The sequence below is a fragment of the Triticum dicoccoides genome, chromosome 2B (assembly GCF_002162155.2).
Source record: "Triticum dicoccoides isolate Atlit2015 ecotype Zavitan chromosome 2B, WEW_v2.0, whole genome shotgun sequence".
NCBI lineage: Eukaryota > Viridiplantae > Streptophyta > Magnoliopsida > Poales > Poaceae > Triticum > Triticum dicoccoides.
Window position 1 is genome coordinate 478,792,680 of NC_041383.1, and position 6,435 is coordinate 478,799,114.

Sequence of the window (6,435 nt, forward strand, 5' to 3'; positions counted from 1 at the left end):
GGCCCCAGGTTGATGTGAACTTGTTCATATCAATCTTCAACACTTAGAAAAAAATCCTTGCCTCATATGTCCTCGCGGGATCTTATAACCCGCCGTGATGTCAGCTCACAGAATCGTAGTAAGCTGCCATGATGTCATCTCACATTAATATCACACGAGGCCCAAATCTTAATATACCTTCACTTTTAATGAATCTACGAAGATCGAGGCGTCTGTGTTGTCACTTTTCCATTTTTCAGCCTCCTCGATTCCCGCGCATGCCACTTATCCTTCTGCCTTATAAATAGGGCCAGGGGTCCCTTTCACTTTCCCCCCTTGCCTCCTCGTCTTCATCTTCTTCCTCATGACACCTCAGCGCCCGAGCTCTGCCGCCGCCGTCGGCCTTCGCCACTGCCTCAACCGCGGCCGCTTCATCAACCTAAATCGATCAGAGTCCATTTGCGCGCCTCCACTGTTCAACAGCTCCGGTGAGTTTTCCCTTTTCTTCTCGCCGTAGAACCCATTAGGGTTTCCATGAGTTCATCGGAGTTCATCTCCGCCCTTCTTCATTCTTCACTGTATCTTGTGGTTTTGATCCAAACTTAGTACTCCTCCTGCGCGACATTAGTTGTAGTACTCATTTTCGATATTTGAGCATCTCCTCTGAGTGAGAGATCCAATCTGGACACATGAACTGCTCAACTGTTGCAACTTAGGTTTAGATATTTTTCCATTACTTGAACTATCGTAGATCCAAAATCATAGCATCAATCTGTGAAATCTGTTTGTCCAACACTTAGCGATTTTTCCACTCACGGATCTGTAAATCAATAACTGTGTGGGCGGCTTAACTCATAAAACCATAACCCGCCAGGTACCATTAGTCCCCTCTTAAGCCGCCAATAGCTCACCTTTATAACTTCAATACTATCCTCCGACTTAACTCCTTTGCATGCATGTTTCATCATTATTTGCCTTTAAACCAACAACCGGCTTAACCACATAATCTTAAACCAGCATAATCTTCCTTTCAGATCATCAAAATGACTAAGACATACCCTGCCTGCAACTGGGTCCCATCCCGGGTCACCGAAGAAGACCTGAACAATTTTGTTGCAACTGACACCTTAGCCAAGAAAGAGGACATCCACTGGAGGGTCCCAGGCGAAGATAATCCTCCTGAGCCCAAGGACGGAGAAGTGATTGTTTTCATTGACTGCATGATCCGGGGGTTTAGCCCACCCAACTCAAAGTTCTTCCGAGACATACTTCACTTTTTCCAACTTCATCCTCAAGACATTGGGCCCAACTCCGTGTCCAATATTTGCAACTTCCAAGAATTTTGTGAAGCTTATCTTCAAGAGGAGCCCATAGTTGAATTGTTAGAGAATTTTATTAGTTAAACCCTCAAACAGAGTTTACTGACAGACCCAACTTGGAAATCGGTGGAGTTTCAATTTGAAAGAGGAAAGAAGCCAGTTTTCCTTATGCCAAGCCGCCCAGCCATCCTAAGGACTGGAATCAAACTTGGTTGTACTGCCAAAACACATCTCCAGCAGACAAAAATCTTCTGCCGGGTTACCACGACCACCGGCTTAGCAACGCACATCCACTCCCCCCGCAGATCAACACGAAGGAGCAGGCCAAATATGCGCCAATTTTTTCAAAACTCCGAGCCTTCATGGCTAATGGTTTAACCGACGTCGACCTTGTTCGGTGTTGGGTGATACGTCTCTGTCATATCTATAATTTTTGATTGTTTCATGCCAAGATTATTCAACTTTTACATACTTTTGACAACTTTTTATATGATTTATTTGGACTAACTTACTTACCAGTGCCCAGTGCCCAGTGCCAGTTCCTATTTGTTACCTGTTTTTGTATCACAGAAAATCCATATCAAATGATGTCCAAACGTGATGCAACTCCACGGAGAATTATTTTGGAATATTCATGATTTTTGGGAGTTGGAATCACCGCAAACGGAGGCCCACATGGATCACGATACACCAGGGCGCGCCCCAGGCCCCTGGCGCGTGGTGGTGGGTTGTGCTCACCTCGTACGTCGGTTGGAACTGTAATTCAGACACAAGGAAGCTTATATCAGGAAAAAAATCGTGTAAAAAGATCAGCGCAATCGGAGTTACGGATCTCCGGGAATATAAGAAATGGTTTTTGGCCAGATCTGTAGAGCGCGAAACAGAAGAGAACAGAGAGGGAGATCCAATCTCGGAGGGGCTCTCGCCCCTCCCATGCCATGGAAGTCAAGGACCAGAGGGGAAACCCTTCTCCCACCTAGGGAGGAGGCCAAGGAAGAATAAGAAGGAGGGGGCTCTCTCCCCCTCGTTTCCGGGAGCGCCGGAGTGCCGCCGGGGCAACGATCGGGACGACAATCTACATCAACAATCTTGCTACTGTCATCACCAACTCTCTCCCCCTCTATGTAGCAGTGTAACACCCCTTCTCCCAGCTGTAATCTCTACTTAAACATGGGGCTCAACTCCATATATTATTTCCCAATGATCTATGCTTATCCTATGATGTTTGAGTAGATCTGCTTTGTCCTATGGGTTAATCGTGATCTTGGTTGGTATGATTGTATATTTTATTTATGGTCCTGTCCTATGGTGCTCTCCGTTCTCGCGCAAACGTGAGGGGCCCCCGCTGTAGGGTGTTGCAATATGTTCATGGTTTGCCTATGGTGGGTTGCGAGAGTGACAGAAGCTTAAACCTGAGTAGGTGGGTCATGGCGTATGGGAGTAAAGAGGAGTTGATACTTAATGCTATGGTTGGGTTTCATGACCTTAATGATCTTTAGTAGTTGCGGATGCTTGCTAGAGTTCCAATCATACGTGCATATGATCCAAGTAGAGAAAGTATGGTAGCTCATGCCTCTCCCTCATATAAAATTGCAAGAATGATTACGGGTACTTGTTATCGATTTCCTAGGGACAAATGACTTTCTTGTTGACAAAAGCTATCCACTTTATTACCTTGCAATTTCTTCGTAGTTTTATTCTTGCAAAGTACTCATAGTTTTATTCTTGTTCATACTCGTTTTAGGTAAAGCAAACGTCCAGAGTGCGTAGAGTTGTATCGGTGGTCGATAGAACTTGAGGGAATATTTGTTCTACCTTTAGCTCCTTGTTGGGTTCGACACTCTTATTTATTGAAGACGGCTACAAACGATCCCCTATACTTGTGGGTTATCAAGACCTTTTTCTGGCGCCGTTGACAGGGAGCAATAGCGTGGGGTGAATATTCTCGTGTGTGCTTGTTTGCTTTATCACTAAGTAGTTTTTATTTCCTATTCTAAGTTGTTCTCTATCTTTAGTTATGGATATGGAACACGAACCACCAAAAAAATTAGTGGTACTTGCTACTCATGGAGATGGGGAACCTCCTAAAACCCTCGATGGTCGTTATGTGAAAGATATTATGCACTACTTTGATAATCCTGAGAAAACCCCATTCAACTTGATAATGGGAGTAACATTGGATCAACGTGAATACTTTAGGGATTATCGCTTGACACAAAAAGGGAAACTTTTATGGGATCAAATTTATATGTTGCATTGGTATGCTAGGCAATTATGCTTGAGATATGATTATACTTGTTGCTCTAGGATGAATGCCCTACATCTTCCCTTTTCATGTGAATTTAATGCTAATGAAACCTTGGCTTCTTATCCCAATGGTATATATGATTATTACGATGTGGAACAAATAGAAGAATTTGTTGCTTTTAAGGGTGCTTATGAAATTGAATCTTTGTTTGAAAAGTTTGAAGATTTTGATGATTCAGTTTATAGACCTGAAAATTTTTCCATCCTTAAATATTGCTATGATAATTACAAATACAATTCCGATATTGATGCATTTATTGAGAGAGTCTCCGCTGTCCAAGAAGAGACTAATTCTTTTGCAGGAGTCTATGGAAGAAGGAATTGATGAAACTGTGAGCTCATTGGATGAAAAAGATGATGAGGAGAGTGAAGAACAAAAGGAGGAAGAGCGGATTAGCTACCCGTGCCCACCTTCTAATGAGAGTAACTATTCAACTCATACATTGTTTAATGTCCCTTCGTTCTTACCGAAGGATGAATGTGATGATAATTGCTATTATCCCGTTGATTCATTTGAAATATCCCTTTTTGATGATGCTTGCTATGCTTGTGGCCAAGATGCCAATATGAATTATGCTTATGGAGATGAACTTGCTACTGCTCCTTATGTAAACAATGAAATTATTGCTATTGCACCCACACATGATAGTCCTATTATCTTTCTGAATTCTCCAAACTACACTATATCGGAGAAGTTTGTTCTTATTAAGGATTATATTGATGGGCTGCCTTTTACCGTTGCACATGATAATTTTGATGAATCTAATATGCATGTGCTTGATGATCCTACTTGCAATTATTATGAGATACGAACTACATCTCCACCTCTTTATGTTTCCAACACGATAAAATTGCAAGAAACTACTTATGCTATGTATTGGCCTTTACTTGATGTGCATGAATTGTTCTTGTATGACATGCCGATGCATAGGAAGAGAGTTAGACTTCCTCATTACTTGATATATGTTGCTTTGTGATCACTACTAAATGGCAAATATTGTTAATTAAAATTGTCTTTGATATACCTTGGGATCCAGGTGGATCCATTACTTGAGCACGTTATGCCTAGCTTAATGGCTTTAAAGAAAGCACTGCCAGGGAGACAACCCAGAAGTTTTATAGAGTCATTTATTTCTGTTGAGTGCTTTTATAAAGTTTAAAACAACAAAAAATATAGAGGGGAACACAAAACTTTTCAAAAAGGAAAGTGAAAGTGAGAGAGACAAGCATTGTTGAAGTGGGGGAGCTCCTTGAACTTTGTTCATGCTCATGGAAACTTTGTCAATCTTAATTACAGAAACTTTTCAACAAAAATAATTATTCCCTTGTACAATTCCATTGTATTATAAAAATAATGTGCCAAGATTTGCCTTTAGGATGTTTAAATTGCTTGTTGGTTTGTGCGGTGCAAAACAGGAACTTTGGCTGTAGTGCACGATTTTACAGTTTTTACTGGAACGTCAAATGGTTCTGAAACGTTCTGCAATGTCTTTCTATATAAAATGTTTATTTTTCCTAATTTTCTCAGAATTATTAGAGTTACAGAAGTATGGTGGATGTTCAAATCTTTACAAACTGTCCTGTTTTCACAGATTACTGTTACAACTTCATTATTTGCGTATGTTTGAATTCTTGTTGAAGCCTCCTTGACTTAGGGCCATAGAATTGTGATAGCATACAGTGGTTTGTTTGTTTATAATTATACAATAAGTTTGCAGCAGTACATGATGGGATTTCATTGCCATTTTCACTAACCCCGCCACTAAAAGTTCGTTTAAGTTTTGTGTGGATGAAGTGTTTGAAGATCGAGGAGGTCTCGATATGAGGAGAAGGAGGAGAGGCAAGAGCTCAAGATTGGGGATGCCCAAGGCACCCCAAGTAATTATTCAAGGAGACTCAAGCGCCTAAGCTTGGGGATGCCCCGGAAGGCATCCCATCTTTCTTCAACAAGTATCGGTATGTTTTCGGATTCGTTTTGTTCGTGTGATATGTGCAAATCTTGGAGCATCTTTTGCATTTAGTTTTCACTTTGCTTTTATGCACCATGCTGGTATGATATAGTCCATGGTTGATTTATATAATGCTCATTGCACTTCACTTATATCTTTTGAGTATGGCTTTATAGAATGCTTCATGTGCTTCACTTATATCATTTGAAGTTTGGATAGCCGGTTTCTCTTCACATAGAAAACCGATGTTCATAGAATGCTCTTTTGCTTCACTTATATTTGTTAGAGCATGATATTTTGTAGAAAGAATTGAACTCTCATGCTTCATTTATATCTATTTAGAGAGTCAACAGGAATTGGTCAATTGCATGGTTAGTCATAAAATCCTACATAAAGCTTATGGATCACTGAATATGATATGTTTGATTCCTTGCAATAGTTTTACAATATAGAGATGATAAATATGTGGGAAGTACTAGTAAACGGTTGTGGTTAGTAAGAATATTGGTGTTAAGGTTTGTGATTCCCGAAGCATGCACGTATAGTCTCTCGTTATGCTATGAAAGTTGGAGCGCAATTTATCCTTGATTGTCTTCCTTATGAGTGGCAGTCGGGGACGAGCGATGGTCTTTTCCTACCAATCTATCCCCCTAGGGGCATGCGTAGTAGTACATTGCTTAGAGGGCTAATAAACTTTTGCAATAAGTATATGAGTTCTTTATGACTAATGTGAGTCCATGGATTATACACACTCTTACCTTTCCGCAATTTGCTAGCCTCTACGGTACCGTGCATTGCCCTTTCTCACCTAGAGACATGGTGCAAACTTCGCCGGTGCATCCAAATCCCGTGATATGATACGCTCTATCACACATAAGCCT